We start from the raw sequence: 27930 nt of genomic DNA on the forward strand, positions 1-27930 counted from the left end.
ACAAGATAGCTGGGTCTTTTTGACAGATATAAATTTATCGACATAACTTTGCAATGCCGAACATTTCCTTAATTTAATGATTTTAAAAATTGTAAAAATATTTGAAAAAATACGTATAATACAATAGTCTCTAAAACTTCGAGCGTTATCTGAAAATTTTAAGACTTTTTATTGCTTTAAAGTAAAATTTAAATAGAAACACTGAAAATAATAGACGCTTGTACAATGTTACATCGGTCGGACGCTAGGGACACGAATAACAGGCAGTAACTGTTGCAAATATGGATAACAAAAAATAATTATTAAAGACCATTGTTAAGTTATTGTTACGAAAGGGGTTCCTTTTGGTTGGGTTTTTTTTGGCTAGTGGTTATTTACCCTTTATCTGGTATAACTCTTTTTTAGAAAAATAAGGTAAAAAATTTGAATTCTAATTTGAATTACGCATTCCACCGTTCCATCGACTGTTATATATGTTATATTTTCTGTTTCCCATCACTAGCCCGTCTGTCAAAAAGATCAAGCTAACTTGAACAGGGTATAAATAATTATGCAGACATTCAAAATAATTTCGTTCTTAAAGACGTGAAACGTGTGACCTTGAAAAGTCATCCAATGTAATAAGTACTCATTTTTCTGGTCATACAAAAGTCATACAAAATGCTTAATCGATTATGCAAAAAATAACGTCAATAACCCCCTTATAACAAGCTTTTGTTTTATTTTAAATAAACGAAACGAAAGACTTTTTCTATAAAACAAGGCGGTTTTATAAATTTGATTTTTTTAACCTTATTTGACATTATTATCTTATATCATTGTTTTTTTTATTAAATATGCGTATAACTCTGTTAGTCGGTTAAGTTAAAAGGAAAACCTTTAAATGAACAATCCTTTTAGATTTGACACACATTTATCCAAACACTGACGTTTCATTTCCGGAGTGGGTTTAGAAGGCCCTGTAGCCCAGGCATAGGCCCATTAAAAACTATGGTACTTAAACATATGATTATATTAAAATAATTAAATACATTTTTAGGAAAAAAAATATTTCTGTTGGAAATTGAGAAAGTTTGAAAGTGCTAAATATGAATAAACGTAGAAACAAATTTTGAAGACGGGATTATTTTGTGTATGTTATAAAAAATCAGGCCACGATAAACTAACTCAGATAAAAATAGAACGAGGTTCAATTTTAGTAACATTTTAAAATAAAGTTCAAACGAAAAACAACCAGAAAATATAAAATTAAAACTTTAATTTTAAAAAGTTAGGAGGTAATGGGATTTTTTAATAGAAACCATTTCATATGTACGCAAGAACGAGTTTAAATTAATTAAGAGCCAACACGGACGTCGAACAAAGGTGCTCACATCGTTGGCGAGCATATATTTTTGGATGAGGCATAATATATACATGGAAATTAATTATATTGATATTTTTCATTGATTTTTCATTGATTGTGCAGAACGTCTGGGTAGGTAATAACCACAAACTAGATATTCTACAGCAAAACAACAGTACTCATTATTGTTGTGTTTCGGTTTGAAGGGTGAGTGAGCCAGTGTAACTACAGGCACAAGGTTCACCAACAAGGTTGGTGATGCATTGGCGATGTAAGGAATGGTTAATATTTCGTACAGCGTCATTGTCTATGGGCGATGGTGACCATTTCCCATAACATAAAAAGAAATAAACCTTTAAATCCTTTTTCCGCTGTGCCTGTGAATCTCGCATATCAAATCAATCTTAAAGTGAGAATGAAAGCCTAAATATTATCAGAAATATGAAGTAGACGATAGGATAAGTAACTTGTAATCTGCGTTCATCGACATCTTCATATCGGCTACTTATGATTCAATTCCTTATTTATGAATCACTCTCGAATCTCGGCACTTCAACTAAGCACTTTGGTTCCTCATTTCTGATGCGAGCACCCAAAGTGAAACTCTCTTCCGGCAACATTGTTGCCTAAACATAGACTGGATGTGTTTCGTTTAGACATCAATCAGTATAGATTTACAAATTTTTGTGCAACCATAGATAGTCTAATAGTCCAACTTTTCAAGGTGAGAGGAAGGAGTATAGAGATGTTTATTTATTTAGGAAATTTAAATTTATGATACAATCCATGTCATAGTCATTCTCTTCTCAGAATGGGGATCTCATTGGTGGAATGAACCACTCAACCTCTCTATAATAAAACATTACCACTTGATCAGTCCATACGTGGTTCATTTAATCTCAGCATTATTATATATTTACTATGAACTTAATAACACACGATAAACCGACTAGATCTATAAAAATACAAATACAAAAATATCATTCGTTTTTGTTTCAGGGCAATTACAGCTCCGACTTAGCCGGAGGCAAAAACGCAGCTAATGATTTTTCGCAGCGTCACGGGGAGCGGAATTTATTTTTGCGAAACTTCCCTTTATATTTACATTTACTATAAATCCGTATTAATCAGTGAATTTGCGAAATGGCTTTATTTCCTATCGAAATGAATTCGTGTTACATTTCAAAAGATTTGAAACTTTACAGTTATAGTGGCCATCATAATCAATGGTATACTGTGTATCGTTTCAGATGATGGAATCGGTGTTCTAGCCGTCAGGTTAAAAGTAAGTAGTCCTGGGTTCGAATCGTTGGTCGGGGCAATGCAAATTTTGGGTCTCGAAATCCTCAGAAGCACCTAATACAGGCCCCGGAGTGAACGTAATCTACATACTCTCCGAGGCTCTGCGAGGTTCCAGTGGTTCAGGGCGTGTTGGATTTACCGTACCATTGGATACTAACCTTATCCAGGTTTCAGATAGCGCACTTGGTTCAGAGGAATTAATCAGAGGAAATATGAATAATTGTGATTAAGTTTTTTTAAATTATTGTACATTGATATTATATTTGGAAACATTTTGTTTTATTAAACAGTTTTTTGGTTGCAACCATGTAATTAGTGGTCGTTTAAAGTAAATATTTCTATTAGATTATCTATTAGATTTAGATTAATATTTATTAAAACCGTAATTAGAAAAAACGACATTGATCAAGTTAAATTTAGTACAGCCTAACACAATTATTATTATACTCGCAAACATACACACCAGTGTATTTAAAAAAAAAATATTTTCGTAGGTCACTGGTCGAGAACCGTAATAAAATGGACGCTGTAATACAGTTTCTAAACTGGTCGAAGTTCGGTCATACTAGAAGTCTAATCTCTAGATTCTCCAATTCACTTCGTAGATTGCAGGAGCGTGCAATCAACTAACAAGAGAAGTAATTTGATTGGCTCCCAGGACGCTTGAAGGAACCTGAATTATTTATACAAATCATTCACTAGATATTTACTATTGCATTCAAGTCGGACAGACGTGAAGAGACATGAGGACATAATGGCGTAACTCGGCTCTGCTACTTAACCGGATGAAAGGCTAGAACATGCTTTATATAAGGTTTTGAAGGACATTTTTGTGGACGAAAAATCTTCAACATAAATTGCTGGTTCAAACTTAATTGCTTAATTTGTTTTTGTACGTACATATGCATCGGTGAACATAGCATCATAGGATCAACATGTGTTGAATGATTACTGGAAGCTAAATTAATACAAAGCGCAAAGCAACAAGAAAATAATGAATTTAACGACTTGGATTTAGGCACAGACACAATAATCCTTATTATAGTTACAAATATAATTTATAAGTATTCCATATTAAAAGCTGGAAACATAAGAAACAATTGATATAAATAACCGTCTATAAAACATTATCATTAACGAGCTCCGCGAAATAAATCATACAAGAAAACAAACGAAATCCTCAACCAGAAATAATATACGAATAAAGAAAAAATACGAATTAGTTATTCAATCAAGTCGTTGAAAGGCTGGTAGAGAGAAATACCTAATTCTTCGCCCCTCGACCTCATATATAATACGTGGGGTGTAAGATTTACTGGGTAGTTATTGCTCGGGGACGCTCCACCATTTTTGTATGCCCATAAAAAATATAATCCCTGGTCACGGGATGTGATAACTGCCACTGGATTTTATGGCATATGTTCTTTGTTGGATGTTTTTGTAAGATTTTCTCGTACTTTATGTGTTTGTATGAAGTTCTACTTAATGCTATAAGTTTTGAGAATGTAGTATTATCATTGTGGTAAGAAAAACATAATGGTGTTTAAGCACGGTCATGAAACTAAATGTCCCGGTGGACAGAACACGTGGGTTTTAAGGTCGTTTGAATATTTTGAAGCACCATTGAGCACCACTACTTTTGATGTGTTTTTATTTATGTTATTCATCTCGTGCTCAACTGTGAAAAATAACAGCGTGGGAAGAACTGTATGTGTTCAATGAAACCTGCGAAATGTGTTTCCAGCATCCCACAGTGGAGCAGCGAGGTGGAATAAGCTACAGATCTTCTCAAAGGTAAAAAAGATGCGTTGAAGTTTGTCGCGAAAAAAGTTTGAAGTAAATATAATTGTCTTATGCTGTTTTTAAAATATATAAATATAAACACATCTTGTTTATTATAGTATTTGTATACAAACTACGAGATGTAGTCTCAGTTCGATACATTAGCGATTATTATCGCTACACAAGATGAAACTAAAATAATAGTCAAATGTAGTTTTAGAGCTCGTTAAAAATAGTTTTTCTTTATCGTACATTCGTAACTGTCGGGGCGGTCGAGTAAGCTGGTTCGCAGTTGTGGTCTCGCCAAAGATTAATAGAATACTATATAGATGTGACCAACTTATAATTTAATGAATATATCATTTTTTATATTGTTTTTTTTTATTTATCTTTTTTAAAAAGTAAGACGAGAAAATTAGTCATCTTTGCAGATATAAATTGGCCATACTTCAAACTATTGCATGAAATGTTATCTCCTTTGTGCCTGCATTGACTGATTGGTCGTACGATCCGGGTGGCACAATGCATAGTAGTTACATTTAGCGGTAGTATAACCTAATTCCATATTATTAACATGTTTGCGTGGCTGCGCATGTGGTTATTTACAAGAGCTTTTCTATTGAGAATAGTATTAGAAGTATGAATTAGTTGTTGATTACGACTTTCATTAAATAAAACGAGTAACAACCGAGTTTTCAATAGTTCTTCTGTAGAATTGAATACGAATTTGTATCCTACATGGTCCTAATATTGGTTTTATTACTTTTAGACGATGTTTGTTATCCAAATCCCAATTATTTATAGATAGTAGGTATTAAGAAGGCCGATAAATGTCTACGTTCATCACGTCCAAAACTTGCAGCGATCCAATAAGTTGCGGGCCATTTAGTTCAAATAGCCCGTGTCAGACAACCGGTGCCTATTTATGTGCACGACTTGAAACAGTTTGACCGATAGCCAAGGAAGCTATGCTCTGCGGATGATATAATGTTTCCTGCATGAGAGGGGGTTAACGGAATGTGTGATCTGTAAATGTTTTTCATTTGTTGGGTTGGCTGAGTAAGTAATCAGTGATTACAACACACTGGCAAAGGTTGTGGGTTCAAACCAAGACAAGCATCTCTCAACTTTCAAATGCTTAATCTATGCGTTTAATTCATGTCGTTTTTGGCGTTGCGGGAAGACTTGCATATGTATGATAATCTGCCATTATATGAGTATCCTGTTTGAATTGGAACTGCAACTAGTGGTGGAATAATTAAAGAAGGTCTAATCCCAGCAGTGGGATAGTTACAAGTTATCACTGTGTGACTTTAGGTTATTTCACGACGAGTAAATATTTAAAGTTAGAAAGAAAATTCATACAATTCCTAAATGCATTAACACATTTTCCACTAATGTATTTCTTGGATATTCAAGAATTCAGTCTGCTGATCTTGCACGCCTTCCGCCGCGGCTGACATATTACGTGTTCTTACCCCGTGTACATTAGCCGTATAATTTTAAAAATACCATGTATACATTTTATTCATTTTATTGCTTTTTTATCTGTGTAAACCTAAATTTAAAAACTTGGTCACAGCCCGTCGTTGCCGCAAACTGTAAAAAAAAATAACTGTCACATTTCTCATATTTTTCTAGAAGCGTCTAGATAAAATGCTCATTGATGTAAGTATATCAGTAGATTTAAGGTCGCAATTATTTGGTGTCTAAAAAAACCTTTTTTTTTTTAATTTAAATAGGAGTGGATCAACCTTGGGAACTAAGATTATATGCCTTGTACTTGTTACACTGGCTCTCTTACTCTTCAAGCTAGAGCACATCAATAGATAGTAGTGCTGTTTGGCGGTAGAATATCTAATGAGTGGATGGTACATATGCAGACGGGCTTGCCCAAAGTCACCATCAAGTAAATTATTCATTTTATAGTCTCAATAACATTAAGGCAATACAAGCTCATCTAAAATAACGTAAATACTAAAAAAGGACTATTAAAAGATAAGTCCTTCGTACTCAAGTAAAACTAAAATAGCTTTTACATATTTTTAAACAAACGTAAGATTAAAATTTGTTTTCGTTCGAAGCAAAAACTCGGAACAGAACAGATATATTTCACACAAATAGGCTAATACGTTCCTAAGTAACACCATAAATATCATTTTCCCGTAGCAGTTTCTTAATACCGGCTTATATATATTATCCTCTTTTACGAGAACAAATCCACAGAAATGACCTTTAATAACACAGGATAAATATACGCTTCTTTGGAAAAGGCTTAACCCTAAAAAGGATACCAGGGTAACAGGAAATTCGAGGAGTGTCATTAATATTTCGCGAAAAATGTTCCGTAGAATATTTTATACTGTATTGTAAAATGTTATTTAGTGGAATAAAAAAATAATAAATACTTCTATTTTTTCTTAAACATGCAATTAGGTTGTAACTTTACAAGTCTAATTGATTCTTGAATTATTGCCGGTTCTTCTCGGTAGAATCTACATTCCGAAATGGTATTTGTAATTTAATACAATTCAGTGAAATGACGATTTAAAAGAGTTGGTCACGGATATTTTTAAAGAATAAAGAATATTTTAACTGATTTAAACCCAGTCATATCAATTTAATGTGTCATAAAATAAAATAAAAATTAAAAGTTTATCAAGCTCATATTGTAACAAATACTAATGAAGTGGATGGCACACAGCCAGAAAAGCATATTCGTACGCATTGTATGTAAAATTAAATTATTTTTAAATAGGTAGGCAGGCTGGGAAATTACTTTGAATACCATATAATGACTTATCTACAGACATATTCTAACATCAAGAGTATCAAGTATTGCTTCATAGCGGTAGAATGTGTAATGATGAGTGGGTCGTGGTGGTGATACCAGACGTGCTCGCAGAACGCCCTACCACCGAGTTATTATTATCAAAGTTATTACATATTTCAATAGGGGTGTAACCATTGCACTCTACTAAATGTATCATTCAGTAGGTTAAATTAAATTAAATTCGTTAATGAAACTATATTTATATTTATAAAAATATATATATAAAAAAATGTCTAAATGTCTACGGAACCGAAATAATCGGACAAAAAATTAACGGGGGGTTACTAAAGGGGTATATATTTGTTGAAGGGCTCTTCCTACATAGACGGATGAATTAAAGTGACCAAAATTTTAAAATGAATTTTCTTTTTTTAATATCCCTTTTACGGTTAACTCATCCTTGTAAAAAAAAAATCTTTACTAATATTATAAATGCGAAAGTAACTCTGTATGTCTTTCGGTCTATCTCTTTCGCTTCCACGGCCGACCGCTGAACCAATTTGATGAAATTTGGTATGAAGCAAGAACCCAAAGGACATGGGCTATTTTTTTATACCGAACCTAAAGAACATCATCTAAGGAAAGATTGACTAAATTTTTATTTATTATAATTTAATATAGATATGCATTCGATCAAACAAGCCACCCGATGATGACCAATAGATATTCGTGATGAAAGAAAAGTTAAATATTTGTTACACGACAATTGCTTTGTCAGGCATTGAATGTAGTTGTCAGAAGAACGCAATTTAAAATTTAATGCGCGCTTGAAAAAAAGTCCTGTCGCCGCGGAGAGTCAATATTGTACAAGTTAACAGAATAACTAATTAAAAAAAAGTTGACAGATTTATTATATTGCGTGTTAGCTTAGGGAAAAATCTTAAAACATAATTAGTAAGACACTTTAGAATATTTAAAAAAAAATTGAGTCACATATACACGAGGAATGTATATTCTGTCAAATCAAATCAAACTTAATATAAGACTTGCTGAAAGCTTGTCTAAGCGAGTACCACCCACCCATCTCATATTCTACAGTAATATAGCAATACTTAGTTTAGTTGCGTTCCGGTTAGAAAGATGAGTGAGCCAGTGAACTGCAGGCAGAAGGGACATACCATCTTATTTCTCAACGTTGGCGGGACAGCGCTAATGACTATAGGCCGTGATGACCATCTGACTACTTATTTTATAAAAATACATCAACATATACTTTATTCAAGTTAAAAGCACCTTGAATCGTCATTTTACATATTTCTTAAATGTACCACCGGTTGAATGTAGATTCTACCGGCAACAAACTCAGTAGTTACTCTACCAAAATTCGATATACATATGTATAAAGTTACGCAACCAAGTACTGTCACACAAATGTCATATTAAAGTATGTGTTAGTGTGGTTGAGTCAGCTGTTTATATGATATCTGCAGGGCTAATTTAGGAATCACGCGGCTTCGATTGTTGTCTGTAAAAGTATTTGTCGTTGTTGACTGCTATTCCTTAAACCATATATCTGGGCCTCACATTCCGGGGACGTCAGTAGGGTGTCGAAGTAAGGAACAATAAATTTTCAGGGTTAATTTATTACTTAAAACATCAAGTTATAATTAAAAACCATTTAAAAATAGGTCTGATATATTAAAAAAGGTACATAGATAATTTTAATTGAAGTCCCTAACCACAGCTGAAGACGGAGCCGTAGCCCATGAGTGGGACTTTTAATGGGCAATATCACAGTGTTATGTAAAAGTGTTGCTACACTTTACACAAATTATTTTAAGAGAAATGTTTTTATAATATTTCGAGAAATTTATACATAAACGTATTCAATTTATCCCGCGGAGAAGAAATAAATATTTATGAAAATTTAATATACCGATTGTTTATTCATAAGGTTTTAAACTTAAAAACCAATTAATATTCGTTACAACAATTAATAATAAAACCTCAAGTCAAATCTGGCAACACTCGACGTATTTATTAAGAAAACGATAAATCAGAACCATAAACGCTACCCTCTCCCCCAGTGCAGTCCCGCCGGGATTTTGCAGAATTACTAGCGATACATCACCGAAGCGTTTTTAATAATAGCAACACTAACTTAGCAATAGAAGCTAGTGAAATGATTTAAGAGGAAGCGATTGTGATTGATGACGCTTAAGCTAAAACGTTTCTTTAGACTGGCACATTTATATTTAATGGTTTTAATAAGAAATACTTAATATTGTTTTCTTTGATTCATTTTATTAGGAAAGTTTTTAAGTGATTTATTTTAAGTGTTTTGTAAACATTTAAGGGTGAACTAGGTTTACATCTTATACTACTCAAAAGGAATACCTTGACTAGAATAATTGTTTCTTGATTTATTTTAGGAAGGCAACGAACAATCGACTTACCTCATGAATAGACACTGGCAATGTAAGAAGTATTAAAGCACTCCTTACATACTTGGGAACCTTCAAGAAAAGAGTGTACTCTTTCCTGAAAGGCCGGCAACGCACCTGCAAGCCCCCCGGTGTTGCAGATGTCCATGGGCGGTTGTAGTCACTTTCCATCAGGCGAGCTTCCTGCTCGTTAGCCACCTATAACATAAAAAAAAGAAAAAAAATAGAAACACCAGAATAAAACAATACTAAGTATGGCTCTTTGAAGGTAAAATATATGACTAATATATTCTTGCATAAAGCCCTATCAACAAAATTAAATATGGACTGATCAATATGTTTTGACAGTTGCCATATATTGGTATCGACACATGCGTCTCACGAGCTACAAAATACTTACTCATTAAAAAGTGGAAACAAATGATTAATGTTATTTACCTTAAACATAACATCTTATGAAATAATAGATGACAATATAAATAAAAAGAAAAACGTTTGCGTGGAAAACTAGCATTGGTTTGAGTTTTTCTTATTAAGCAATGAGTCCAGTACACAGCCAAATAGGCAAGGACTTACATCCGGATGAACTCTGCTGAGCTTTTTAAGTGATTACGTGTTTTTACAATTCACATCGTTGTTATAAAAAAATCGTCAAATGCAGGTATCTCGATGATCCTGAAATTATGCAAATTATATATGTAAGTATTTATAATATAATATTTTTCGTATTCATTTAGTGAAAGAGGTTGTAAAATTATTTGGAATAAGTTTGATGTTTAAACATTTACGATAGCTAAGCCTAAAAATGCCGAATACAAAAGTCAAAACTGCTCTTTTATTTATATCTATATATTTTTTGACTTCCGTACAAAACAGGAAATATTGACCTAGTTTCTTAAACCTCAACCTCAATCTAATCTTGCCGAAAAACACGTAAATACCTACGAAATTTCTAATACATCAGGCCAATTCAAATACGAAAATTTATAGCACTCCTAGCCTATTCAATTCGAGTAAAAATGCAGCGCCATTCAAGTTATCAATAGCGTTCCCGGATTGGACCGGCTTTGTGCTTTTTACGTTCGGATAATTTGACGAAGAGATTTAATATTGAATTCACCTACCGGGAGAAGTCGGAGAGACCTTCGAAGAAAACATTTAAAAAAAACGGATGCAGTCATGGTGTAGTTGAAGAGACCTTTGATGACAACATTAAAAAAATGGGCGTAGTCGGGGCTTAGTCGGAGAGTCTTATAATATAAGATTCTAATTATTAGAAAATTATGAATTAGCATTTTAACCTTGAATAAAAAAGCTTTTGTAATGCAACTATTTTCGCTAAACACATAAATTGTAAATGTAGTTTGCAAAAGCTTACCCAATTAACAGGATTTAATTAACTTCTCTTTATGCTTGCATACATTTTATATAACAACGCTGAATAGTGTTCCAATGCGTAAACAATTTTATACTAACTAGAAAATACCGGTTTTAACTAGTTTTGTTTTATGGGTATAGAAATAAGCGATCAATGATTGTTTTATTATAGGATGTTTTGTTGTTTCAGTTTTCGTAATTATAATGTCGAGGTGGCGCAGTGGTTAGTAATCGATAACATTAATCAAATATTGTGGGTTCAGGCTACGGTTAACACCACTGTACTCACCGTTCTTATGATTAATTTGTATTTATAATTATCTCGTGTTCAGGGAAAATTGTGATAAACTTTGCGCATTAGATGAAATCCTGACATATGTGTATTCACCAAGCTACAATTTAGGAGCGTGATGGAAAAAGCTCCAAAATTTTTCAAGAAGAAGACTTTCCCCAGCAATGGCACTTAACAGACTGATGCTTTATTTTACTACGGTATCTTAAACTACGAATTCAATGAGCATCCATCAGGTATCTCGCTTAAGTTGTTTTGCCAATTAAGCGATGCATCTGAGTGGCTGCAGTGGCAATTGATACGAACCATTTGTTCAGCCCTAACCGACCGTTGCGCCATCTTTAGCAGATACATAATTAACTTCTTTCCAATTAATTCCTAAAGCTATTTAGGAAGAAACAGGTATAACTATTTTAGTTAGAAATTAATTAATTAGAATGTTGTACATTGGTAAGTTTTAGTCAGAGTTTTAGTCTTTATTTAGGAAGAAACAGGTATAACTATTTTAGTTAGAAATTAATTAATTAGAATGTTATACATTGGTAAGTTTTAGTCAGAGAGTCGAAATTTCAGGTAACTAATAAATCATATATTCTCAAGTGTTCAAGTAAATTCTGACACACCTTTTTCAACGAACTCATCCTGGAGCGGCTTGGTGGAATATTCTTGAAAGCTTTTCCTTTAGAGATGAGCTTCCCTCTGTTCAGTAGCAATAAATTAAAATAAAAAACTGACTCTTATGTAAATGCAATTCATCGTGATTGAACTGAACTGGATAATGGCGCTCCGTCCGCTGACCGTCTGATCGAAACACATCGAGCATTCCTCGATAAATATTGCAAACGTAACTGAATAATTTGATAACAATGACACACTTATTTGATAAGTAATTTTTGTAGTATGTCATGTATTATTGTTTTGATGAACAACATCGAATGAAATGGACCACACATGCCTTTTTTGACATGTCACGCAACGACAAACCAAAAGCGAGGGAAATAATAAGACATAACGTAGCACTTAAGTTTATTAATTGTAAGTACACAAGATAGAGCACTTTATAGTAATTGGTTTAAGTGTTTATAAACAGACCGTGAAAGGTTTTGGGTATATCGGATGGAATACAGGCTAACATACAATAGTGGTAATGAACTTAGTGTCTTGTTGTTATTTGTCATTAGAGTTGGTTTATAGAGTCGCTGACTCTGGAAAAAAAATCTTACTTCTGGTGTACCAACAAAATCTCCCAATTACCTTCTTAAAAATCTTTCCTTTTTTTATGTCATGGAATGAATTATGTTTTTTCCACATATACTTTAACCTAATAAATTTTTACCTAAATACTATATAATAAATTAATTAATCAAACACAATGAGATTAAGAAATAGAGAATTTTAGTGTTTTTGAGTGATTTGACATACTCCTTACCATTTCAATGTTATTAGAATGACTCAATAAAGTGTACTGCCTTAAAATTTTTGAAATAAAACAAACCCCTGTTGCGCAAAAGTGCTATAAACTGAATACCCATTGACCTACTTGTTTGTAAGACATAAAATATGAATTGCGCCTGTAAAAATTGAAGAGCAATACGACGTTAATTGCAAACGTTAATTTAAACTTTCAGGGCTTATGTTATGATTATAAATATGTCTTTTTTTATAATATTCATATTAGACACTGTCTTTACCTAAGAATGGTGTTTAGTGACTTCAACATGAAATATGTCATACAAATAAAACTATTGCAACACTTTATTTTTTAAATAAGAGTCATTATAAAGTAAAAAGTTAAAGATATGTGAAATGAGTTTAATTAACTTTAGAAATATACGTCATAAGTATACGTCATCTATTCATTCATTTAGACGCGTCCCTGTACTGAAATTAATTCATTTGTAATAAAATAAACTTTACTTGGTGGTAGAACTTTGTGCAAGCCCGTCTGGGTAGGTATGGGTTGCCATATATCATATATTCTATGGCCAAACAGCAGTATGAGTATTGCAATACTAAGTAATACTAAAAATACTGATGTATTGCTGTGTTCCGGTTTGAAAGGTAAGTGAGGTAGTTTAACTCCAAACAATGGTTGGAGTTGAAGAATGAATGGTTAATATTTGTTATAATGTTAACATGACATATGGTTAATAATGTTAATACGGATAATATTACGTAACATTGTCAATGGGTGGTAATGACTACTTACCATCAGATGTCATATTTTCTCGTCCGCCTACCTATATCATAATTTAAAAAAAAACAATATATTTTGTAGTCACACGCACACTACGACATTTTGTAAGCAAGAGCGTCACTCACACATTCTAATGCATGCCGATATTAATTTAACGAGGAGGGGCGTGAAGAAATCTAAACTTAATTGTAATTGTGTTATATTATAAATAAAGACTCCTTAATCGAGAGTGTTCGTAGTGCATAATATAGCAGAACTATTACCAAATCGCATCAAACACGTTAATCTAAGGTTTGTTTGTCTTTGATCCTTTTTCGATATATAACGCTTATGTTTGTAATTATAAAAGGACCTAAGAATTAAGCCCTTAGATATTTACCGCGTGGAATGGTGGCTAGAATTTTCCCTGGCCAAAAAACAAACCAACTCTCCTGTCATCAGTGGAGGCAATAAGGCGAGGTTTTGTAATTTTATAATAGCATTGCCTTTTGCATTTTTTTCGACTAGAATAGACTATACATATACGATAAGTTGCTATTCGTAATTGTGTTATATTATTTTAATAATATCATTAGTTCGAATAGAACACGCTCCAGTATGTTTTGTGAGGTCTGACAGGGTCTCTTAAATGACAGTGACGTAGGTACTTTATATGTAATAAAAGTTAGAACTTCGCGTTTCAGTCATGTGAAATGTTCGTTTAGAATACACAATTATATTGTGGAATTATAACGACACAATTTTTATTGAAATATTTCTTTACGCATTGGTTTCAAGGTCAATTTGAATGCGATATAAAACATTCGAAAGCCGAGATAGTTCATTTTTAAATTTGCCGTTTCATAGATTCAAGTCAATTGTAAAAAATACATTGGTAAAGAAGGCATATTATTCGATACAAGATTATATTGATGATAAAAAAGCGTGGAGTTAATGCTTGTTGACTTCCAGGCAGGAGACATAACATACATATATAGTATTTAACTAACATGACTGTATTTATATATGTTGAAAAAGAGTAACTACTGAGTTTTTTGCCGGTTCTTCTCGGTAGAATCTACATTCCGAACCGGTGGTAGCTTTACTTTAAATAGTTTGTTAAATGACGATTCAAAAGTGCTTGTAAAAGTCTACTTGAATAAAGTATATTTTGATTTTGATTGGTTAAAAACGTGTATGTAAATCAAAGATAACAGGTTAAAATCCTGGCCAGTAACTGCTAAGTGCTCAGCGGTGTAAGTTAAGTAAAGGTGTAATTCCACCAACCCGCATTGAAGTAACGTGGTGGAATAAGCTCCAAAATTTTGTTAAGTTATTTTTTTTTTTATTTAACTTTCTTTTAATATACTTTATTCAAAAATTAAGTTTATTTAATGTTTAGTAAGTTGTAAACTTATTACGAGATCATTATGAAACCTACAGGGTATTTATAATACAGCAAGAGATTGATTTCTATGTACTATCAGACTAATATTTCTAAGGGATATAACATCTTAGTTTCGCATTGACGATGTAAGGAATGGTTGATATTTCTTACAGCGCCATTGTCTATGAGCGATGGACATCACTTACCATCAGCTGGCCCATATGCTCGTCTGCCAGCAGGTATCATAAAAAAAACTATTATTATACTTTCAAATACTAATCTTTTTAATAATCTATATTAATAAATAGCAGCTGAATAATATGTAATTTGAAAGATCATTTGGTATATATTATAACATGCTGTCGCTAGTAAAAATAATTAGTAAACAACACTTATCACTGCCTATGAACATATACAGTGATAAGGAATACTTATCACTCTGTATGTTCATACGTTCGTGTCGGAAAAAATCACAGCTTTTAATTTTCACGTGAATTGCCGTTGGTTGATTGAAAATTCTTGTAGAACATGTTTAAATTTTTTTGTAAATGGAGAAATTTTTGTTCGAATTTCAAATTCGGTTTCAGTTTCGAATATTCAATTTAACAAGTATCAATACAATATATTTTGAAGTTAAAATAATTTTAGGCGATATTAAATTTAATCCTGATTCAAAGGTTCAACAAGAAAAAGCAATTGTCAGCTTTATTATTATTATCTAAGATCTTCGTAACGTCTTTGTGTTTGTAACACACACATATTTGAGATGAAAGAAGGATATAGAAACGCTAAATAACTAAAGTATAAATTACATAATAACGGTAAACAACGCGACATGGCGCTACGAGTGCAATCCACTCCACATTAACCGTGAACCCGTCTATAGATTACCATGTCTAATGTATGCGCGCGCGCCGGCAACCCTTCCGCACCCTACGTGTACCGGAGTAGTATCAATGGATGCGGTATAATATTATTGCACGAAATATATTGTTTTTGGAACAGAGTTCTTTAATGTGGCTAACAGTTGAGTGAATTGGATGAAATCGTCACGTAACGAAAAAGCGTTCCCTCCAGACGATCTTTTCCTCTCTTTTTCTATCTCTTCCGGTAAACGGTAACCGATAAGTTATGTGGTAAAATCACATCACTGGTAGAAAGCTACATTATTCCTGAGTGAAGTGAAGCTGGGATGCGTCGCTAGTTCTATATAAGAGTACGTATGAAGTCTACAAATAGACTTGTTCGTCGGATATTTTTGCCGCATCCATTTATCGGCTAGTTTCTGAGCCACGTGTCTCAGGCCCAGGAATGCCTACAGCGTGTACTCGAGATGTTTCCTTTCCCCTAGTTCTTTTCGTCTGAATTCATTATTTTTCCACTTGTCAATCTTCACTTGGCTTTGCTTCACTTGATATTTGAGGGAGCCGAACCTATGAGTGACTTAGGGCTATGTTATAAGCTTAAATTTAAGCACTAACACGCGTTTTTGAGATTTTTAGAAAATAATGGCGGATACTTCGGAAACCAATTATTATGTATACTAGTATAACTTAAAATTAAAGAAAAAATATTTTATTCAAGGAGGCATTTACGAGCACTTTTAAATCGACATTTTACAATTCTATATTAAGTGAAGCTACCACCGGTTCGGAATGTAGATGGTAGCGAGGAGATTCGGAAAGAGAGTAGTTATACTTTTTGTCAAATAAATACAATTAAATATTGTAATATAAAATTAAATTTATATGGCATTTTTTGAAATTAACAAAGTCAAAGTCAAAGTCAAAATTATTTATTTAATATAGAAGTGCTAGACTTTCTTATTGATAAAAAATCTACCACCGGTTCGGAAATAAGAACCTGAGAAGAATCGGCGAGAGAAACTCAACGAATACTAAATCCAATTTTTTTCCTCCAAATATTCTTGTAGTATGGTAAAAAGACAAAAGTATTCGGGGAATACTATTAAATTAAGAAATATGATGCCCTAAGAAAGATGAAGTGACTTGATGACTGGTGTTATAAGTTTACCTTTGCCTTATAGAATCTATGCAATGATTTTCACTGATTCTATCGAAATAATTAATATTATTGCTAATATATATACTTATTATTGTGTCACAACTGTAAATATTTGGTTTCTAAAACATCCCGAGCTTCAAGTTTAATGACAAAACAATAAGACAATACAAAAAGACTACGAATATATTATAAAGAGATCTGATGTTACTTTAAATTATTTCACGCGGTCAACTGACCGGCATATGAAATAATTATTGACTGGTAGATGGAACAGCACGATAATATCTTTGATCAATGAATTATTGTTATTCAAAAAGCATTAAAAATGAGTTCTATAGTTGTTAAAGTCTGAAAAGCTGATATTTTTTTTAACACAGATTCTACCGTAGTATCTTCAGTGGTGTATCGATTTCTTAAAAAAACTTATATAGAACTTCAAGAATCACAGTTAATATTTTTGTGTATCATAAAGGCATTTAAATTATTTTTAAATTGCAATTAAAATATGTTTGCGTGGACACGATCGCAATTTTCTAAGAGCATTTCACGTTATGTTGTTTTCATGTTATTTTTAACCGTATATATTATATGTATATGGATGCTTTTTATTGCATTTCCAGACAGCAATACAATCTAAATTTGAGTTTGTCTCATAATTACTGTGGACTTAGCTTTAAAATGCATACGTCATAGCTTACGGATGATTGTTCGACTACAGTATAATCTGAAGCTAATTATTCTCAACTGTGACTTTTTATGATCATTTTGACAATTGTAAATATTCTTTTGATTTGGTTATATTGTATTTTATGAATGATATCTGAATTGTTTCCATCGTGGGTATGCTTTTCACCGATTTCGTCATAGTTAATGATCCAATGTCAACGGAGACCACACCAAAACTTATTGCTGACCTGGTGTGGGGTTTAAACCCGCACTAGTGTCTGCACCATTTTATTCCACCCACTAGACCAATGAGGTAGTCAACAAAATCATGTTTATAATATTGTATGGAATAATATAATTTCTGAGTTTCTTTCGCGGGTTCTTCTCAGATCAGGGTATTTAATTTCCGCAGGGTCGTAGTGTTTAATTTGTCAATCAATAAGTAGGTGTAATGCTTTTATATTGAATAAAGGAATTTGATTTGTTTTCATTTGGAATAAAAGATATATAAGGGACATTTCGCATTACTATTGATCCGTCTGTGTATTCGCTTCAATATATATTTTTTTAAGATCACAATACAACCTTTCAAAGTCTTTCAAAGTGGTTACATAGCGGCGTGCCAACAAAGTGTTTTACCGAAGGCATCAGCGCGAAGTGTTTTACCGATCGTCATTACTAACATTTAATTTTAATAGTTATTTTACGGTTTTCGTGAAATAACTCCGGTCCGGCTGGAGCTGTAAAGTTTACGGTTAAAAGTTGGCTTTATTGCAAGTGTGCTGCAGTGGTATTAACCGGTACGGGTTTCTTTTTAAAAGTTAAGCAAAGAATCTTGCTGAGAAATTCTATAGTAACGTGATGTAATGAATCAGATGTATGCTTCGGAGTGTTGTGTGGGACAATTATGTATTTTATATTTTATACTTCTTTATGCCAGAAATCATTCAAATGTCACTGTTTTAAAATTCATGTAAGTGTAAAAGACTTCTGTGTGCAAATCATTATTGTACAAGTAGGAATACAGTTTATTTTATTACCTAATTAATAGAATTAAAAAAAAAGGTTGAAGATAGAAATGAAACCATTTTACATTTCGTTGATTTTCATGCAGAATAAATAATGTAGTATTAAATGATGCTCGTCTAGTATATTTTGGTTATTTTCACAGTATTATATCATATGGCATTTTGCTTTGGGGTAATGCTGCAGATATTGAATCTGTTTTTATTTTACAAAAGAGAGCAATCCGGTCTATTTATAATCTTGGAGCTAGAGACTCTCTTCGGGATGTTTTTAACAAAGTAGGAATACTGACTGTTGCGTCACAGTATATTTACAACAATATTATGTATATTCACAGTAGCATTGATCACTTTGATAAAATCAGTGATAATCATTGTATGTGCACAAGAAGTAAGGATAACCTTAGAACGCCAAGTTTCCGACTCCGCAATGTCAATAAATCATTCTTGGGGCAAGGTATCCGCTCCTATAATAAAATTACGCAGACATTTTTAACTTTGCCGTTTCATAGATCCAAGTCAATTGTAAAAAATACATTGGTAAAGAAGGTATATTATTCGATACAAGATTATATTGATGATAAAAAAGCGTGGAGCGAATACATACGTACAATACATACGAAGACATAACATACATATACAGTATTTAACTAACATGACTGTATTTTTATATGTTGAAAAACAGTAACTACTGAGTTTCTTGCCGGTTCTTTTCGGTAGAATCTACATTCCGAACCGGTGGTAGCTTTACTTTAAATAGTTTGTTAAATGACGATTCAAAAGTGCTTGTAAAAGCCTACTTGAATAAACTATATTTTGATTTGATTTGATTTGAATGCTGTGCAATTGGTAGAAAAGTGGAATCTATAACTCGAATCAGTAGTAAATTTATTTACGTTTTGTAAAACGATTAAAAAGTGCTAGTAAAAGCATATTTTCATTCATAGTTTTATATACGTATTTGATCATCATCATCCTCCTGCCCTTATCCCAATTTTTCTTGGGGTCGGCGCAGCATGTCTTCTTCTTCCATACTTCTCTGTCGGACATCATCTCAAAAGTAACATTCTTTCTAACCATATCGTCTTTCACACAATCCATCCATCGTTTCTTTGGTCGTCCCCTACCTCTATATCCATCCACATCCATTCTCAAAACCTTTCTCACAACATGGCCCTCATTCCTCCGCATAACATGCTCATACCAAGACAGCCGGTTTCCAGAAAACTTCTCGGTTACTGGTGCCGCTTTCAAACTTCCTCTTATGTACTCATTCCTTACTCTATCCATTCGCGTAACACCGCACATTCCTCTCAGCATTCTCATCTCCGCCACATGCAATTGTCTTTCAGTCGTCCCTTTTATAGCCCAACACTCTGATCCATATAGAACAGCAGGTCTGACCATGGTCTATAGATGTTCCCTTTAAGTTTAAGGGGAATATGGGGGTCACAAATTGTTCCCGTAACCTGCCGCCATTTCATCCACCCTGTGTTAATCCTGTGCTTCACCGTTCGATCTATTTCGCCATCGCCTTGAATGAGTGAACCGAGATACCGGCAGTCGGAGCAGACTGGAAGAGCCACGCCATCAAGCGCTATGGCTTCAGGACCAAATACGTATACGTATACGTATTATATACGTATTTGATATTCAAATTATTTTTTATCCGTATTTAACACATTCTAACTAATCCATCAAAATATTTAGTCGACTATTCAAAAATTCAGTTGTAAAAACTGAACAGAGAAAAGTTCAATATAAAATTACTTAGATAATGTGTATTTTAAACCATTATAAAATGCTCTTGATCGCTAAAGTTCGGCTAAGAAAATTCTATGTTATTTCTGGCTAGCGTGCGGTTAAACAACTAGTTAGGTGATATTTGTCGAGGGTGCCCATAAAATGCTTCCGGGCCCCTAAATAATGCAGCCGCACCGCCCCCGGGCGAATTTTTACGGCCACCATAAATGCAGACTGCTACTTCGGGACTAATTGCACGGTGCCACTCGTATTAATCCTTATAAATCTCGTGTTTTATATCGAGGTTACATGTGGTACCAAACCTTTTTATATCGGACCGAAGATTAACGCGGCAATTGTGTTTGTTTCATTCAATAAATGTAATTGGCGTTTCCGGTCTCGGATGTTAATTTAGTATTTCGTTAATTAAAGTTATATATTTTTTTTAAATTCTTTAAGGTAACTTTATGTGCTGGCGTTGAATTAGTAAATATTTATTTTTTTGTTTGTAAATTTCAAGGCTAAGTTCGCACTGTGAAATGAAATCAAATCGCATGTTTTTTAGTTATTTAGATTGGAATTATAATACAGGAACCGAATATTTATTTTGTAAGCTCTGTTTTGATTGATTAATGCCAAGGCTGCCATTGTTATAATATATTGTCGTCGAACTTATACTCTTAGTACTTGAGTGTGTACATTAACATATGTACACTCTCAATCCGAAGCGATGACAAATCCGAGTCGAATGAACAATTAAATCGCAGACTAACGTCTTTACGCGCTTCCTAAGTGTTGGGATTGTACTCGACATAATACGCCATCTTAAACGTTAGCGACTAGAACAGCGAGATTATCATTTGTCATTTGGCTGAAAGTAACTATTAAATTTCTTACACTCAGTTTCGGTAAGTCTAGCGGTAGCTTTATATTTAATTTCATCTTCTTAGTATAGAATATAAATTATTAGTGTTTATAGAAGACCAATGAAATAAGATATATTTTGCTTTTGAATGTATTTGCAATTACACTGGTTCATTAAGCGCTCATATTACTGTAGCATTAATACAAAGTTGTTGTTGGGCCTACTGCCTTTGAAAGCGTTGCCGAGATGGCTCTTTATTGCGAACAAATGATCAAACAAGGCTGTTTAAGTGAGCCGAGATGGCCCAATGGTTCGAACGCGTGCATCTTAACCGATGATTACGGGTTCAAATCCAGGCAAGCACCACTGAATTTTTATGTGCTTAATTTTTGTTTGTAATTCAACTCGTACTCGGCGGTGAAGGAAAACATCGTGAGGAAACCTGCATGTGTCTAATTTCAACGAAATTCCGCCACATATGTATCTACCAACCCGCATTGGAGGAGCGCTCCTAACCTTCTCCTCAATAGGAGAGGATGCCTTAGCCCAGTACCTACTGGGAAATTTACAGGCTGATCGGTTTGATCAAACAAGGAGTTAATTTAACTAAATAAAAGCATAGGTTTATTGCTCTTACGTGTATAAGGGACTTATTCCAATAAGAGATCTCAGCCAGCTAATATTTGAAGTACTGAGACCAAATTCAGCTAAATAGTTCAAATATCTAATTATAATCACTAGATTACTTAAAACAAAATTGAATTGAGCAAAAAAAAAATATTGATCAAAATTTTTGTGCAATAGATTTGCTTGTAAATACCCCACGGCTGGACAATTGCAAATGGCAAATGCCGCCTCGTCTGCTAAGGGATGGCGTGGAATTTTGTAACGCTGAGCCAGTATAGCTTTATCGTTTAATATGTGGATACGTGAAATAGTAAAATTGGATGGATGGATGGATGGATGGATGTGGATGGATATAGAGGTAGGGGACGACCCAAGAAACGATGGATGGATTGTGTGAAAGACGATATGGTTAGAAAGAATGTTACTTGTGAGATGACGTCCGACAGAGAAGTATGGAAGAAGAAGACATGCTGCGCCGACCCCAAGTAAAATTGGGATAAGGGCAGGAGGATGATGACGTGAAATAGTAAAATTTGAGTTACGCGCTTCCTTTTTTCTTAGTAATTGTAATCGGAAAAAGCATATAATTTTAAAATAAATAAATAAAAGCAATTAAAAGTAATAGATTTAAATAAACAAAGTACCCTCTGATTTCTACGTTATTAGCTTTTTATTTCAAAGATAAAGATCAATAGATTTTTTTTATTAACATCAGAATATTAAGTTACACATATTAAGGGAGCCTTCGGCTTATTTTAGTAGTATTTCTTTTGCCGCTCACCGAACCGCTCTGGCGTCTTACAGTAGTGCGGGGTGAGGTGTTGTGATGAACGGACCTGATATTGTCCACACAGTTACAGGTCATTGGGTATGTGAGGTCTCCGCGTGCCATTAGTATCGGTTAAAGTTGTCACTTTTGCATTCCGCGGCTGTAAGCATGGCAATTGTGACATTTAGAGCCAATTTGTCTTCTGTTGATTTCTGTTTTTTACTGTTTGTCATTGTAGGTTATCCTAAATAAGTAAATGAATACCACGAAACTTAGCCTCTGTCCGAGTATAAATTTTATAGCTGAGCTTTCGTTTCTGATTGCGTTCCAAATAAATATTTTCTTCTTCCACGCTGCAGTGTAAAACAATCTAATTAGGAAATATTATTAATATCTAACGAGAGAGCAATATTTCAGTAGCGCAATAAACTAAAGTTGTCGACGGCTAATCACCCGAGGTGCACTCTAAGCGTAAATACGAGACATAATCAAGGACATAACTCACCCGCTACTGATTCCACACACGTGGCGTTAGGTCGGCGGTACACAGAAACTGTCGTAAATATTTAATAGCAACAGTTCCGTGTTTAATTAAAAATGTATTATACATTATTTGAGACTGAATAGAGTAAATGTCTTAACGTTTTTAAAAGATTGAGAATCGTGATGTTTTCTCGTCGGGAATGTTACATATAATTATATATGCAGAAGAATTTAATCTGCTATTTTACTCTCATTGACTCTTGCTCATAATATTTAGCTAATCCTAGATTTGAAACTTCGTATTATCAATATAGCCTTATACGCTTATATTGAAACATAACAATGTTTTTTTTTTATCATTAAATTTAACACATAAAAATTATAATACGGATACTCGGTGTTTTAACAGTTATTTGCCAGTAATGTGTAGTATTTAGGTTTCAATTTATTTGAAATAATAAGGTGCTCATTGTGCCAGCAACTTTCAAAGTCCTGTTGTCTCCGGCACGTAATCGCAACGCGACAAACAACTTATATGAGCGACTAATTGTCAACCCACGACCGGCGACACGGGCGTGCAGCGCGACATCGCAATCACAAATCATAGACGATGTGGAATGAATGAGGAAAAACTCTTGCTTCGTTGGGAAAGGACGAAAATTGCTTTACAAAGTTTTAATATCATTACGACATATAATTCAGACGAAACGATCGACTACACGAAGAAATTGACTTGTTTAAATATTGACGATTCAAAGACGCTTCATTCTGAAGTTTACTTGAATAAAAGACATTTGATTTGATTTCATTCGTTTCCTAAAATGCATTATGCAATTTTTATTTAACTATGTTTTGGTATTAGTTAGAATATTTATGACGAGCCATTTTATAACGTGGTTTTTCTGTATCAACTGTCATTCTTAAATATAAACAGAAGATTTTGTACTTATATTTTAAATATTATCGAACGATGATAGAAATTTATAATTAATACGTTTTATATAATTCAGCACCGTGGAGAGGTATTTATTTTAATGCTGTTTAGCGATACAATAAGTGAAGATACACCTACCCAGTTGTACTTGCAGCAAGACCTACAACTAAAATTGTTTGCATTGTTTATGACTTTCTAAAAAACGAATTAATATGTTTCTTTTATTGTTTTGTGATTGTTTGCGTTAATAAGTTTAGATATCCTTTTATATACTTTCGGGTAAGTTACTAGTTAATAGGTTACAAACTAATAGATGAAGTCAAATAAATATTTTGATGTTGTTGCAACACATGAATTATAAAAAAATATTTCGTGTTCAGACGAAAGCAAAGTCATTACAATTTTGTCTTAGAGTTATTTTAATTGATATTGTAAATACAGAGTACACTGATTATGTTTGTTTTACACCTGAATAATTATGATAATCAAAATTTAGAAATAACTAATTATGGTTAATAGTATATAACACTAGGGGCATAAAGTCCTAGTTCCCATTGTCAGGTGGCCCATTTACAAACCTTCTCTTTAAAGGGGGAGGAGGCCTAAAAAGACATTTAAAGGTTGGTTACTTTGTATATAAATTAAAGAAATGGATCTCTTTAGTATCGTTAGGTAATTTAGAGTACAGCCACATGTATAGCCTGTGAATTTCCTACGGCTGGGCCATGGCCTTCTCTCTCTTTGAGGAGAAGGTTAGAGCATATTCCACCACGCTAGTCCAATGCGGGTCGGTGAATGATGCGGGTTGTTGGATAAATTACCACAACTCCACGCGGTCATGATTTGTTCTTTATTATATATATATTTGTTATAAGTATTGTTAATAATATTTCTTGTAACTAATAATACGCGTTATGAAATGTAATATAATGTTAAATTTAATTATAATTACTTTAAATCAGTTGATAAGATAGTATTGATGTTGTATATATAATAGACAGTAATTAAGCTAATAATAATATGTATGCTGGAATACATAAGCTGAAGGATATAGAGGCAACATAGAGTACTTAGTGGCAGAGACATTATTTAAATGTAATTCGGGAGAATGTTTAAAATATCGTCAGATTATCTTTAGAACCCGTTGCTTTTAGATTTTCGTTAGAGAAAAAATATTTTATTTACATATGAAACATTTGAAGATATTTTAAATTCGAATAAGAATGTTATATTTATTAGAATATATTTTTTATTTTCGTTAATAAATATAATATAAAATGTGTAATAAAATATTAAACTTATTAATACTGAGCTTTGTGCCAACTGTACTCGCCTGAGTAAAGATTTAAAAACGGGGGTATTTCTAATTTTTTTTAAATAACGATTCGTAATTGTTTGTGAGTGTGTGTTCGTGTTCCTTTATATTTTTTATGTGCGCGTTTCAAAGTGTAGGTTCGCAATGTTTATGCATACTATGTCAGAGAATGATCTATCGCTATGTATTCAATATGCTACCTAAGCGCTTGTATGTGCCTCTATTGTTAGAGATAGGAAAAAAAATGATTGAGAAAAATGTATCGTTTCAAAAATCTCTAAGATTATTTATGTATTTAGATAGAGGGTCGCAGTACAAAAGAATTAAAAAAAACGAGCCTACTTCATTATATTAGCTACACTCGCCAAATGACACACAACGTTATACACAATATAGTCTGCTTGTACTTAGCAGCAAGTAGTTGGCATCTTTGTATTTTTTCGTCGCGTTCACATCTCAGTACTCATTACAGTACAGTACTCAAACAAAAATCCTTAAGATCATCTGTCAATTATATTTATTAAAGATAAATATATATTAATATTTATGTGCTTGTAAAATTCACGTAAAGGAAAAAATGGGATCAAAAGTTATCCACGTCATGTTAATTTACATCCGTCACATGTGTGAGTCGCCTCTTCTCGCAGTTTTACGAGCGTGTAACGCGTGGCTTACGACACAATAAATCTACTGATTTTAATTATTAATAAAAATACAAACCATATGTGGGCAGAGATTGGAAATTTAATTACAACTAATTTAGAATGATGTAATCTTTTCGAACGGTATTTTAAATCAAATCGGTAATTAAAAAAAAAAAAATCAATAAATAAGGATTATTACTCAATAAAGATATTTGTGGATGATAAAAAAGCGTGGAGTTATCGTTTGTTAATTTTTCGTTCAGAATAAATAATAAATTCAGTTGTATTGAATTAATATTCATCTAGACTGCCGTGGAAATGTAACTACTAAGTTTCTTGCCAAAATTCCGAATCAATTATAGTTCTACATTTAATTCGGAATATTATAACGATTCAAAAGTGCTTTTATGAACCTATTTGAATAAAGAATATTTTCATTTTGATCGAATTTAACCTTAGACATAGAAAATAAAAAAAGTCAGGTCTCCATCATCTATCAACCATAACAATATAATTAATTAATCAATACTAAATATTTGTCTAAGCATACTCTATCAGTCAACCTTTGGACTATTCAGAAATAAATAAAATAACAATTAAATAAAGACACACATAATCGTAAATTTATATAAAATAAAAACATTGGCCACAGTGCAAGTTTTATTTTTAAATTGTTATTATATCTATATACTATATACTCTGTGGAAAACCACAAATGCACTCCGATATTATTACATAAATCATTTCCAGCTGATAGATTAATTGCACCGTTCTGACACCAGCTCTGATATTAGATGATGTCAGTCCTTATAAATGGTATTTCCTCTTCTGGCAATATTTTATTCGCTTGGGTATATATGAGGTTAACATAATCGGACGCGTGTTTACTTAACCGCCAAAATTAATAATTAATCCAATATGAAATCTCTTGATATAAGATCGGTAGTATTACCTGGGTATGCAGATCTGTGTCAATACTTAATTAATAGATTGATATTTATATAAATATTTCAATAACAATATTAGTATATGTATGAACACTTCTGCGTATCAATAGCCCGTTGGTTGATATTAACGATGAAAAAACTATTTCGTGGTCATTTGATTTTAATTTGGTTATATTATAAATAGATTTATTCTAATCAAATATCTGTATAATAAATTTATCATTTTTATTGCAATAATTACTAATTATCGTCTGAATCAAAAATATTTGATGATATATATTTTATTAATACCATCAGTGCGATTCTGTAAAAAATCACTTCGTATCCCTAATGAAATATTGATATCCGACTTAGAGTGCATACGCCATTTTGATAAGCGAATTCTATAAATTTTATAATTATTATAGTTAGTGTCGTATATTATATCAATTTGATATTTCACGCTCGTGTTCTACGGTGAGTTTCGAGTTTCTTGTTACAGAATAGCCCCAGAGGAACACAATGATAAAGTAACGCCAGAGTGAACGAGCTTTGACAGACATACTTTTAGATAACTTTGTAATGGTATTGCAGTTTGATTTCGTAATTATGACGTAGATTGAAGATCGATCTATCGATCGGATATCCAACAAAAATATTTCGATACGTTTTAGAAATGTTGTTTTTAATAAATACATCATTGACGTATTTATTACAAATGTACCCACATAATTTGTACCTTACTCTGTTATTACTGTAATTGGGCTTGGAAAACATGCAAATAAAACTTTAGCTTGGAGCACAAAAATTGGCAATTATTTCTATGAAAACTCTGTTTAAGTGCTCCGAACATGTTAAGTAATAATAGAACGTAAAAGTATTTAAAAGATAATAAAATATTTAGAAGATGTTCCACAGGATCGTTACTTGTAACAATTTTCGTTTGTCAATTTAACAAGTCCGTAGAACTTTTCAGACGTAAAGGCAAGAACACATCAACGCAATTAAGGAAAAAATATTTGTAAAGTTG

Source organism: Vanessa tameamea, chromosome 18, assembly GCF_037043105.1.
Source record: "Vanessa tameamea isolate UH-Manoa-2023 chromosome 18, ilVanTame1 primary haplotype, whole genome shotgun sequence".
Classification (NCBI taxonomy): domain Eukaryota; kingdom Metazoa; phylum Arthropoda; class Insecta; order Lepidoptera; family Nymphalidae; genus Vanessa; species Vanessa tameamea.